A 14368-nucleotide genomic window follows, 5' to 3' on the forward strand; every position below is an offset into this window, starting at 1 on the left:
GCCAGCTCCGCCTCCCGGTTCACGCCGTTTTCCTGCCTCAGCCTCCCGAGTAGCTGGGATTACAGGCATGCGCCATGACGCCCGGCTATTTTTTTTTTTTTTTTCGTATTTTTAGTAGAGACGGGATTTCACTGTGTTAGCCAGGATGGTCTTTATCTCCTGACTGATACCAAGTGATCCGACTGCCTCAGCCTCCCAAAGTAGCTGGGATTACAGTTGTGAGCCACCACAACCGGCCAGTTAAACACTTTAGTAAGAGATATTCAATAAGAAAAGAAATAAGTCCAAGAACATACTGCAATAGATACCTAAGGTAAAGTTTAATGTTGTCTAGTGAAATCTTCATAGTGAGGAAAATAAAGGAGGAGGATAAGGCGAAGAATGATGCAGAGGAAGAGGATGAAAAAAATCATCCCAGAACTAAAATGTTAGACATATCATCATGATGATAGACCAATGATCAAAGCAGGGGAGAGATCAAAGGAGTATGTATCCATGATATGGTATATTAATTTTATTAGGGAAAGGTGCAACTCTTATTTTTTTAATTAATAAATATAAACAGGGAGCAAATATAAGAACAAAAATGGACTATATGACATATATGACCCTTAAATAAAAATAATCTTAATATTAAAATTCAGAAAAGAAGAAAAAATACTACAAAGAAAATATTTTTAAACACCTGAAATCAGTCTTAAATTTTAGCAATACTCAAATGAAAACTACCTACACTACAGTATCAAAATTCACAGGTTTTCAAATTAAGTTTTAGAAAAACAGGATTCAATTATAGTATCATTTTCAGAAGACACACTTAACAAAAAGAACGGAAATTTTGAAACAGAAGGGGAAAAAACAGATTAGGCAAATATCAATTAAAACTCAGTTGTGTTCTATTTTTGACAAAATAAAATTTAAAGCAAACATTGTAAGAAACAAAATACTATGCACTGGTAAAATGTTTATTTTTCTTTTACTCATCTTAAAATGTATTCTTCTAACAACTCATTTGCAAAACATATAAGTACAATTGAGAGAGCTGTAGAGAGAAACAGAGAAAGTCATAATGGTATTTAACAAATCTCTCTCAAAAAGAAATAAATCAAGATTTAAAAATAAGCAAAATTCTTAATGACTAAATAATGTTAATTAAAATAATGCACAGAGATGCTGTGTATAAAAATTGTATTAATTATGCATGTGTGTGTACACAATGTATGAACATATGCATGTATCTACATTAGTCCATTCTCACATTGCTGTGGAGAAATACCCAAGATTGGGTGATTTATAAAGAAAAGAGGTTTATTTGCTCACAGTTCCATATAGCTGGGAAGGCCTCAGGAAACTTACAATCATGGCAGAAGGGGAAGCAAACACATCCTTCTTCGCAAGGTGACAGGAGAAAGAAGTGCTGTGCAAAGGGGGAAAGCACCTCATAAAACCATCAGATCTCCTGAGAATTCACTTACTGTCTTGAGAACAGCATGGGGGTAACCTCCCCTATTATTCAATTACCTCCCACTGTGTCCCTCCCAAAACACGTGGGGATTATGGGAACTTCAATTCAAGATTAGATTTGCGTGAGGACATGGACAAACCATATCAATATCCGTGTATTTATATAGACATACATCATAAATGATACGATTAATAAATTTGCATTCTATGTGTAGAACTCTACATCTAACAGAAAATAGAATTTTTAACAACACCCTCAAAATGCACACATATATTTGATTTAAATGGTCAGTAACATCTAAAAGGTGGTAGAGACTGTATCTTTCTATGATTTAAAATCAAACAGACTATATTCTCTCCCATGCAAAAAAAAAAATTTTTTTAATATTCAGTATGCTGACAGTTGCCTCATTTCCTTCTCTATCCTATTCTATTTTAAATCCAGATTTATATAACTCATTGCCTACTTGGCATATTCACTTGAGTGTTTAATAGATATCTATCTATTTAATAGATACTATCTCAAATATTTTATGTCCTAAATTTAACCTCTGGTCTTTTTCTCAAACCTATTCTACCTCCAACTTACCTTATTTGGGATGACTTCAGTTCAATTTTCTTTTGGCTGAAACTTGAGTTTTTGACCCGTGCCTTTCTCTGTACTTTGCACCTTATTTCCAAGTCCTTTTAGGTGGCATTCTGTAGGAAACATATTCAGATACTGCGATTATCTTCAGGAGATTTTGAGAGAAATGTTCCTGGGAGCAAATTTATGGAGGGAAATCTCGGGAAGCAGACTTGGGCAAGGGAGGAGATGAACTGGAATGTATTTGCAATGTTGGCCTCAGTCAATTTCACAGAGCTTTGGAGCTGGAATTGCTCTTCAGAGATCCCCTCCCCACACAGCACCATACATCAGTGAGTAGGTATGCCTTGCTCCTAAGAAAGGCAAATTATCTGAGACTGAGCAGTAGCTGTCAGCTAAAGTCAGTTCCTGGAGAGGGTATTCAGATGAGTCATCAGCAGCCAATAAGCTCTGTGATTGAGCAGAATCTCAGCACTGCCAACAGCATACACTGCACTTTGTTTACCTCTATAACCTAACCTGTCTCACTGTGCCTATCTTTGCCCCTGTTATGTCTATTTTTACATAACAGCCAGAATAGTTTTGAACCAAAGACAAAATCATTTTACTGTTACACTTAATCTTTTTCAGTGATTTTCGTCTCCTACTAAAAGACAAATCTTTCCAACTAGGGTAAAATAAAATGTAAAAAAAATAATAATAATATGGCATTGCTTATATTAAACAGTGTTTCTACCATGAAAGACAGAGGAAATTTGATCCAATGCTGAGGAATTAGTCTCTGTGGGTCAGAGCCTTCAGATTAACTGTGAACATAACTTACAATCAGTTCAATGCATTGAAGATTTACTCTTATAGTGGCATATATAAGGAAGACCATCTCCTTAACCAAAGGCAAGTCAAACTTTTTTATTTTAACTTTTTTTAGAGACAGCGATTCACTGTGTTGCACAGGCTAAGAGTAGAACTTCAAATGGCAAAAACCACAGTGAAAGAAGGAAAGAAAATAAAAGCTACAGTGAGGAAAAGGAAAAGTAATAGATGACTTGAAACAAATCCTTTCCTTGCCATTTCAGGATTGGTTTGTTTTGGAGCTCTGTGCTACTCCACTGTAGTTTGGGATTTCTAGGAACCATGATTACCCATCAAGTCCATTATTTTGAGTCTCCATGGTGGAGTTGTATCACAGAGAGCAAAAGTCAGAAGTTTACTATCAGGCTAATGTTACTCAATTTTCTTTGAAGCAGTTGTTCTTGTTATTTCATCTGTGTCTCAAACTGAATTCTATTTTGCAATCTCTCACAAATTTCAGGCTTAGGAATTTGCAGTGGAAAATGTATTATGCACATGCATGTCAAGAATCAGTAAAAATTTATTTTAGCAGTGGTTGGATATGTCCTACATGATCTGAGATGACCTTCTCTTTCTGACCTTCTTTCCTCATCACTAATTCTGCTACAGCCACACTAGACAGCTTGCCAGTCTCACATCACATCAGGCATTGAAATTTTTCACTGACTTTTCCCTCTTTGAAACACTCTTTGCCCTGGTATTACCTAACACCTCCTCTTTCAAACATTTGCTCAAATCTCACCTCGGCAAAAGGCTTAGCTTTATGTCCCTATTTATTAAAATACTCTGTGTTCATAATCTCCCTTAGTTTTTTCTTCTTTATTTCCCCCCTAATAGCACATACCAGCTCAAGTCATCATCACCTCTGACCTTACTTCTAATTTTGGATGAAAACATTGATTCTGAAGACACTTTGAAGGTATGAAATTATATTCCAGATGTGATCATATGATATGTAACCTATAGTTTGTTTGCTTTACAGTATTCTGCATTTAAAAGAGAAGACCAGGACCCACCATCCACTGGTGGCATGATTTTGGAAAATCCACTTAATCTGTTGGGATTTATATGGCTATGACTACTGGCCATCTTTATCATCTATCTTAAGTCAAGTTCTGCAGCAGCAGAACATGAGACCAGGATTTGTGTGCAAGTGGTTTACTATAGAAATGTTTTCAGATAAACTGGTAAAGACTGGGATAGCCCAGGCAAGGGTGCAAGTTCTGGCCAAGTCCAGCTTCAGCCTGACCATGGAGTGAAGCTCTGGGATATAAATTATATCTTAGCATTTGACCATACAGGAGGCAAGATAACTGAGTTTCATGCTGGTGTAAAAGTAAATCTTTGCCTATTCTGCCATGCTGCCCAACAGTGGGATAGGCATAAACTCCCAGTCACTGTTGTCCAGGCAAAGCAGGTCTAATAGCCAAAATTAGTCCTCTGAAACGTATGGTACCCAGATCTGTAAAAAACAAAAGACATGGACATCTGAGGAATAAATACTCAAAAATATTAAAAGGTATTAGAGGACACCTGTTACATCTCTGACAGCGTCTACTACATAGCTTCAAAAGGAACTGGTTTGATGCATCAACAGATTGCATTACTTTAAAAGCTATGAAAACCCAGAGGGTAGTTCCAGGCTGGGGTCCTGAACAACATAACTTTCACTGGGGCTGGTTTCTAAACTGACAGAAATGAAATCACACAGAAATATACTTGTAGCAGCCCTGAAGTTTTCCGGAAGTCACGGTTGACCAATGCAATGTTTATTCTACTGTGAACTGCTACATTGTACTGTTACACACATAAATATGCATCGCAGTAGTCTGTTTTCTGTTGTTTATAACAGAATACTTGAAACTGGCTAATTTATAAAGAAAAAGATTGTATTTCTTATAGTTTTGGGGACTAAGTCCAAGGTCCAGAGACCCCATGTTTGAGAAGACCATAATCCAGGAATCGCATCTGGGGAGGGTCTTGTTGCTGGTGAGGCTCTCAGCGGAGCCCTGAGTCAGTGCAGATCATTGCGTGGCAAGGGAGTTGAGCTTGCTAACATGCTAGCTCAGGTGGTTCTTTCTCTGCTTATAAAGCCACCAGTTCTCCTTCCATGATTACTCATTAATCCATGGATTAATCCATTCAGGAGGCAAAGCTCTCATAAAGCAATCACTTCTTAAAGGCTCCACCTCTCATTACAGTCGCACTGGAAATTAAGCTTCTTTTGTTTCTTTTTCTTTTTCTTTTTCTTTTTTTTTTTTTTGAGACAAGTTCTCACTTTGTCGCCCAGGCTGAAGTGCAGTGGTACCATTAAAGCTCACTGCAGCCTCTGCTTCCAGGGCTCAGGTCATCCTTCCACTTCAGTCTCCCAGGTAGCTGGGACCACAGGTGTGCACCACTACACTCAGCGAAGCGTTTGTATTTTTTGTAGAGATGGAGTTTCGCCATGTTGTGCAGGCTGTTCTCAAACTCATGGGTTCAAGCGATTCACCCACTCTGGCCTCCCAAAGTTCTGGGATTACAGGCATGTGTTACCTCGCCTGGCCTGGAAGTAAGCGTAAAGATGAGATTTGGAGGGGACACAGCATGCTTGTAGTTATTTTTCCTTATAAATTATATTGTAATTATCTTCTCTGCTAAATTATCATAAGAACTCCATTTTTAACAAAGTCTGGCATTTGGAAAAATCCTAGAATATTCTTTGTAAATTAAAATATATGCTGTTAGGAAGATTATTTAATGTAATGTATCATGAATGCTAATAAAAAGTGGAGACACTACAAGCAAGCCAAGGAAACTTTTATTTATTTACTTAAGTAGTCTATGAAAGTGTGCAATTTATTCAATGAATTGTAGCTAATGGGTGATGCTGTAAAGTCTCAAATTACCAACTCTAAGCTTCATTTCTTTCTGTTTCCACTACCTGCTGAATGGAAGGAATAGAAAAGAACATTGCAGTGGAGATGGGTAAAGCAAAATGTGGAAAAATAATCAAAACGGATGAGTGAGTAAGAAAAAAAAATTAGGAAAATAGATGCTTTCTAGTTACCGATGCTTCTGTTTTTACCAATTGCCACCAAAACTGATAAAGAAATATCAATAGATGATTGCTTTTGTGTATTATAGAGGACTGGTTTCAAAATTACTTAACTGATTGATGCCTAATTTGCCTGCTCATTAAGCATCACAAAGTGTCCTGTACCAGGAACTAGGCACATAATTTTGAACATCTTTTAAATCTAATGGCATTTTCCTTTGTAATTTTGTGTATTGCAGCTGAAAGACTAATAAAACATATGGACCAAAATCTAGATTTGTTTTTGAAATATAGCATAATAATAAAATAAAGTCAGGTAAGGGTTAATGGTTTTGAAACAAGCAGCCACCTGCAAAAACTGCCCACACAAAGAAATGATAAATATTCCAGGAGATGGACAGGCTAACTACCCTGATTTAATCATTAGGCTTTGTATCCCATAAATATGTACAATTATCATGTGTCAACTAAAAATAAAAGGAAAAAAAGTTGATTAATGAAAAAAAAAAAGGGAAAGAATACAAAGCAAAGAGGACTAAAACACTACTTTCAAACCCTCATTCAAGACAAGGAAGCAGAAATGACCATGTTTGAAAGCTGCTAAACTTGAACCTCTGTGACAGAAGATTTGATTCAATGAACCAGAGTTGTTAGGAATCAATTATCTATAAACTGAAGTAATAATATTCCTCGAGCAAATACTTGCCTTATATAAACCCTTCATAATGACAGCAAATCAAGAAAACTATACAATGACTGAGATTCATTTATTGTAGAAGCAAATACAGATAAGAGGTATAGCAAACCTTTCTGAAAGCTTTGTCTAACCCTTCAAAGCTGAATGTTTTCAGCTGAAAGGGCTCTTCAGTTTTCTTAGAATGTTTACTATTCATCAGAGTGTTTCTACAAAATTTGACCAAAGAGTTAGCTAAAAATTATACCATTAATGACTACTCTACTGGAAAAATGTGAAATATAAACAGCTCCAAATTGTTTGCAATTGAATGAAAGGTAAGGTACATTGTTGTCTTTTGTTTGTTTTTCTTGCTTTTTTTTTTGGCTAATCTTAATCCTTTTTTCCACAGTTGGCTAGGTGTTGAAATATTCTGAGGAAAGAGAAATGACAATGTAGACATTTAAAATCTTATATTAGCTTAATAGTAGTTAATGTGTCAAGATTATCATGTACATATAGTTTTACAAATGTGTCTATCCAGATTAAGAAGGTTCAATATTAGTGCTAGTCTACTAAGAATACCAATTATATTTTAAAATCATAAGCAAATTGAATTTTTGAACTACTTTTTCTAGATCTATTGAATTGAGCATAATTTTCCTTTTTTGTATTTAAAACAATACAACTTTTATTTTTGCTTAAAATGTGCAGCTTCTACCAATTGTCAAAATATAATCTCAGTTAAGAATACTCACCTCATTTTTTTAAATCTCAGACTTAAAATGTGTGAGAAGAAGATATAGTAAGCTATACATGATTTTTTTTTAAATAGCACCTTGAAAAAGTACACTGCACCAGCAAGGGCATTAAGAGGGGGAGAAATGCCTTCAGACCCAATGGTTATAGGGTGTATGTATGTGACAGCATAAGGAATCGCAATGTATGTGAGAGCATAAGGAATCGTGTTGACAACATTGTCATGGGTTAATGTTAATGCTTTATGAGAAGGAACTTGGTTCGAATAATTTCCTTAGAGGACAGTTCAGGACCTTCAACAGCTTCCTGGTCTTTTTGCTCTGAGACCTTCATTTTCTTATTCTTAGCTTCTTCAGTCTGAAACTTAATCTTGCTTAGTTTGGGGCTTATTCAGGTTTTTGTGCTGGTGAAAGACTAGGGATCAGGTGCTCACAGGAGCTGTGTGAAGCTCCCACAGGGCACACTGAATCAAAACTGAGCTGTGCCGTGACCACCCAACCAATATTTGCAGCCAAAAAGATGTGCTCACTCTCTGACCAACACTCACCTAGGTGGGACAATTTCTCTTCAGCAGGTGACAGGGGGTCGTCAGACAGCAACTTGTCTGATACAGGCTCATCTGTTTCAGAATGCTGCTCATCTTCTTCCATCAAAGAGGCGAGGTCTTGAGAAGAGGTGAGGAAGGGGTGCTGCTCGCTTGGCTGATGAGAAGTTAGTGGCTCAGTTAGACCAGTGGGGGGCTCAGAAGAAACCAAGGGCTCTGTCACAGGAGGAGACAGAGTGGGGAGAGAAGCCACTTCACCAGGCTGTGCTATTCTAGAGCATTCCGCCGCAGCTGCATTGGCATCACTGAGCCTTCCAGAAGGCATCGTGCAGTGAACAGTGGGGAACGCTACTTTTTTCTGAAAACCTGTAGGGGACTGTTGCATCCTTCTTCAATAGAGCTGGATGGCTAAAGCAGTCTTCAGGGACCAGCAGAAGCCTGGAGATGCAGTGGCCTTTTTCACTGGGTGATGAATGGATGGCATCAGAGAAAAGGTTGTAGTGTTATGGCCTCACAAATCTTTTAAGATAAAATGGGTTTCAGCTTTACTTTTTATTTTAGGTTGCACTGTGTCTGTTTTAATTGAGAAGACTGGCAGCAATGAAGCCTTACTGATATTTATTGTTGCTGAGTTATTCTTCCACTTGATTTGGGGAATGATTTTTGGCTCCACTGCCCTTATCTTATGTGCAAGAACCTCCATCATCATCACAACCCTCTTCTTCCCTTCTTCCCAGAACTTGGGAACAGGCTGAGTGAAACATGTTCTTTTTTTATTTTTATTTTTTGCATCAAGGTGCCAGGACCTCGATGGCTCCAGATTTGATCTTGGCTTCCATTCCCTCCCTTAAGCCAAACTCATCTGAAAGTTTATACAGAAGTAGCACATGGAGCTGCTTATCTTGAGGAATAACACCCAAAGAGCGGTTATCTTCTTGAATGAAAGTACAAATCACAGTGTTTCCATTATTCATGTTGTGAATGTCTCTGTGGGGCTGGGCAGAGAAGTCCAGGCAATCAATGATGCCAGAGAAGGAACAACTATCCTTGCTGCCGAGCTAACATTCTCGTGCAACATTTTCATGTTCCACCTGATTTTGGTAAGCCAGTGGAGCATTTTGCTTATAAATTGGAGCTAATTGTGTAGCCAAACTCTGTAAGTTATCTTCAAGGTTTTTTCCCATGGCCTCGTGTTCCACACAAATTTGTTCCAGTTTTATACATTGTCTTTCTGGATTATGTCCTTTAGTAATTCTTTCATAGTAGGTATGTGAGAGAGCTTGAAACAATTCTAAATTTTCTGGAGCTTGGACCTCTCCCAAACTTACAGCCATTAAAGTACATGCGCCATGAACAGCCAAAGGAGAATGAAGCATGAAGCTCCACACATCTCTGGATCAATTCCTTGACATGTACAGGTAAAATTTTAATGGAAGGTGCATCTTCGGTTGGTGGGATGAATATTGTATGACTTTAGATTCTTGGTGGGCTCTGTGTACAGCTAGTCAGCCACGGGGAAACGAATGCCATCTCTCACCGTGATGAGCATCACTATCACAGCAGTTGAACAGTGGTGGCCTACACGCTGCTAGACCAGAGGGCCTTTTCTGTATCATTGCTTCTTCTTAAAACCCACTGAATGATTGGACACCTATTACATGTTTTCCCTTCATTACCAGTATACACTACTGTTTCTATCCTTATTATGTTTCCTTTTTGACCATACCTATTCATCATGATTTCCCTGACAGCAGCAACACCTGGTCCTTCCCTAGGTGTATATAATATGAGCCTTTGGCTTTTCATGTAACTCGATCAAGACAGTTGCAGGTGGGCAGTTCAGAATCTTCAGTTATAGACCGCAGGTTTTTTGTAGAGATAGATAGTAAAGAAGTTCATGGCATAATCACCAAAATTTCTCTGTACATGCTCTGCTGTGGAAAACTCTGATGTTTCAACACTGGATGAATATACTTCCTCTTCACTTTTGGTAGAAACCGTTGTAATTCCAGAAGAACATGCAATATTTACATTCTTAAGAGTTGGTACTGACTTCGGTAAAGGTGTCTCATAAGAGATACAAGGTAATGTTGTCAGTCTCGGATGCATGAGTTGCTCTTTAACAGCAACAGAGGGCTTCTTTTTCCATCAATCTCCTGATGAGGTGGATTTTGTCTTTTTCTGGGTTGTGTTCTTTTGCTTTGTTAATGATGAGCTATGATTATTTTGTACACTTGAAGGTGGTTTCTCTTGTATTACGCCCTTCTCCTGACTGTATTTTTGCTGCACATTATATGCAACAAGGCTTGTCAGTGTACTTTCAACTTTTTTGTCCTCTGGTTTTATATAATTTATAAATTTTATATTGAATTTAATTATTGAAGTAAGTTGTATCAACTGTGTTGCAACATTTTCTTCAATTGGAGTATGGGCTACATCCTGACATGATAGGTCATCTAAACCAAATGTTTGCTGCTGTCCAGTAACTGGTTACAATACCCTGACTTATTATTTCTTGGTGACAACTGATGCAAATTCTTGCAACAAATGTCAACAGTAATTATACTTTGAGCAATAGTTTTATTGGTATCACTCTTGGGTTGAATTTAATTCTGGTATAAAAAGAGATAACTGGCTGTTCTCTGCTCTGATTCTTCATCATTCTCTGACTTTGATGGGGAGGAATTATCTGATAGGGCTTCTGAGAGCTGAGTCAAGACCTCTATGCCGACCACTTGCTCCAGTGTTAATCTCTTATCTTTCATAAAGAGTAAGAGACTTGGTTGAGATCCATCTTTTGGTTCCTTACTTGGTATAACCTCAGGAGTTTGTGATTTATCAACTTCATTGTGTGTACTACCAGGCCAGTTTATGTTGGAGTGTGAAGGATGTGGAATGGAATTGTAGTTAAAGCCAGACTGCTGGAAGACTAAAACATTACTTCTCCCTTCGAGATGATAACAACTTACATTAGTAGCAATGGAGCTCATGGCATCATTATGGTTTGCAGGTGTCTTTCAGGAATTTATAAGATTGTTTTCAAATGTCTTGCCAAATTCTTCAATATCAGATTTTTTAAATGACACACTTGTTTCAGTTGATAAATAGTGTACATGTTTAGTGCAATTTCTTACAGTCTGTACAGTTTTGGAGGTTTGTCTCTTGTCAACTTCAGAGTTTTTCGATTTTTCAGCTTCTGGGACATTAGCACTGAAATCTCCTTTGACATGATCAGTTAAATGTAATTTCTTGTTGGACATCTTCTCCACTTCAATGGCTATCATGCTGTCTTCAATTTTAATTATCATTTCAAGGGGATGTGGATTCAATTCCAATCCTTGTTCTTCCCCATCTACTGTAGCCCATGGATTCTGACTTGCAGACATTTACTGGTTTGTTGTCAAAATCTGCCTTTAAAACTTTGGACTTCTTTTCCCTCTGGGGCCTCTTGATTTCCTTTATAACCTCCAAAGGCACAATGGCAGACAGTGTCTTTTCCAGCTCTTAACATTTCCTCCTTTTACAGATCTGATGGCTGTTCTTTCTGTTCTTGCAATTAGTGCATTTACCAAAGTTGGACTTCTGCTGGTAGGATTCACAGACCTCATATTGCTTTCATTTCCTTTTTTTTTTTTTTCCAGTGGGTAATAAAGTGGTGTAAGAAGCAGAGATACTGACCAGTTGAACTGGCATAGTCACCACTGTGGTGTTGACAACATGAACCATGCTGGTTACGCTGACCTGGGAACTCCCTCTTTCTGAATCGCTGGGACCAGCCTGGGAGAGCTGGGCAATACCCAGTGAAGCATGGAAGAGTCTTCTCTCAGGGGTTATTATGAAACCCTGAGTGTTATCTGGCAGAAAGCTTATATGAACTTGCTTTTCATTTTCTACATTGCTTATAGCCATTGCTGGAGGTAATGATTTTTTTCTCTGGGGTTGATGATGATTGAGGAGTGTGTCCTGAGTCCAGAGGCAAAATCTACATAGCACTCTGGACTGCAAGCCCATATGAGACAGTGCCGTAGGGCTCAGGCCATTTGGGAGGAGCATTACAGGTAGCAATTAGATTTGGAGGAACAGGAAGGAAGAGAGGCAAGTATGGGACAATGTCCCCACTCATACCAAGGGTTTCTTGTTGGCCTAAGATAGCACCAAAGAGCTCTTCTTGGACTGGAAAAGCACCAGGAATCTTTGGTGGATCTGGAGTCTTACCCAAGGCATTGCCATGAAGTTCCCATTGATGTGGGATACCACTGAAGATCTGTCCTAGGACAGAGGTGGTATTAGCAACTTCCTGTTGATTTGTAGTAGCTTTGAGGGCATCTTGATGATCTGGTTTAGCACCAAGAATTGCTTGTTCTTAGCCTGCCAAAAGGAATTTTATTAGACATGTAGAGGATATAGACCTACCAAAAGCCAACCAGTTTCTAAGGTTCAATTCAGAGATAACCTTATTAAAACTGGAGGTGGGATAGCAATCATATTCACTTTTCATGGGATCCATGTAAGAATCAGATAACTTAAGGGATTCTACTCATTAACCCAACTCTTCTATTTGAATTCTGAGGTTTCCTTGAGAGAGAACTTTTGCACTTGTTCTTTGTGGCAAAGGAGCACACACAGTGCCCTGAGCAAACAGTCTTGGGGATCCGCTAGTATCATTCAATGTTTCTTCAGAGAATGGTCCTTTACCACAGGATGTCCTTTCCAACGGACCAGAAAGGATCTCAGCTGAAGGGCCACTGAGGGTAGGGATATTGATTTTGGAATCTTCAACCCTTTCATAACAGGACTGAGTTTTCTCTTGGCTCTTATCTTTAATGAAAGATGGACTTTGTACACCAGATAGAGCCTCTGTATCAGGAAGGATGTGAGGGTCCTGCATTGGGATCGAATCATTTTCTGAGCTCTTTACTCCCAAGTCAGTGAGTATCACAATCATGTAGCTTTTCTACACCCTTAGAAGGTGGAACTTTCTTGAAATTGGCTATGCCCAGTGGGGGTTGGGAGAGTCACCTGCTAAGAAAGGTTCTTCTTAGAGTCATTGTGAGCCCACTGCAGGTTAAGAACCCTGGGTTCTGAAAAGAAACCTCAGTCCTATCCCAATTCACATATGCTGTTCCAGCTCTTGTCAGAAAGCTTCTGACTGGCATGGATGGTTTAGGTTCTGTTCTTTTTCTTAGCGTCTCTTTCTTGAATTAACTGCTTTAATTTTCCAAGCCTTAAAGCCTTGACTGATGCCACATTTTCATTAGCTGTCTTGGATGCCTTCAGTAGTTTTCTGTTTTTCTTTTTGTTGCATCTTTCTTCCTGACTAACCTGGAAGCCTTGTGTGGCAGGATCCAGACATAGCTACAGAGTAGAAAAAATAAATAAATAAAAGGCACAGGAAATAGTCCTTTGTCCTTTAGAAAGTCTAACTTTTGAGGATAATCTGGATGCAGTGTTCTTAAGCTCATTCACACAAGGTTTTGGTACTCACCAGTGCATTATGAGGGACACAGATGATCTCCCAAAGAGAACACGCTAAGGGCATGGTTGTGGAGGGAGGTGTCACAGAGTTCTCATGCCCTGTCTGGGCACCCTACCTTCTCAGCAGCTCCAAGAGTTCAGCCACCCCAAAAGTCATGAAATCTCCTAGCTCAAAAGTTTTTATAGAAAATAATCTCCAATATGCCTATCCTGACCCTGCTCCCACTGCCACCCTCTGCCTTTCCCGGAAGCTGGGTCACTTTTTTGTAGTTTTGATATTGTTTAATATGTTGATATATTTTAAAATGCTAAAATAACCTTGTAATTGTGGGATCAATGAAAATTATTTGTGAAACACATTCCTTTTTTATATAACACTAAATTTGTTGTGGTAATATTTTGATTAAATTTTTGTACCTATGTTCATGAGAAACACTGATCTTTGATTTTTATTTTGTATAATGTCCTGGTCAGATATTATGCTGCCCTTGCAATCTATGTTGTGAAATGTTTCCACTTTACTATTATTTAAAAGATTTTTGCTAAGATAGATCCGATTTCTTCCTTTAATATTTGATAGAATTTATCAATGAGTTTGGATATGAGCCTGAGGTTTTCTTTGCTGGAAATTTTAAATATGATTTATTTATGTAATGATTATAAAATTTTTCAATTCTCTGTTTCTTCCTAGTTCACCTTTGGCAATTATATACATAAAACACATAGACTTTTTAACTTACTAGGATGATTTTAAAACTAATATCCTTATCATCTTTTTACTGATGCCACATTTTTGTCTATGAATGTTGCAAGGATGCTCTTTTTGTACTGATACTGCATTTTAGTGCCTTCTCTCTTCCTTATGTGCTTGACATTGTCCAGGGTTCATATACTGTGTTAATTTCTTCATACAGTCAACTGTTGGCTTTGCTAATTTTTACTATTTGTTTTCTATTTCACATTTTTTCCACTTTTAAA

The 14368-nt window shown here is 38.0% G+C and overlaps 1 pseudogene; it reads right to left on the bottom strand.

The window, feature by feature from the left end:
• Window positions 1–6706: 6706 nt before the first annotated feature.
• On the bottom strand, window positions 6707–13454 carry LOC103214873 (methylcytosine dioxygenase TET1-like; annotated as a pseudogene).
• Window positions 13455–14368: the final 914 nt, after the last annotated feature.

The sequence above is a fragment of the Chlorocebus sabaeus genome, chromosome 3, assembly GCF_047675955.1.
Source record: "Chlorocebus sabaeus isolate Y175 chromosome 3, mChlSab1.0.hap1, whole genome shotgun sequence".
NCBI classification, from domain to species: Eukaryota; Metazoa; Chordata; class Mammalia; order Primates; family Cercopithecidae; genus Chlorocebus; species Chlorocebus sabaeus.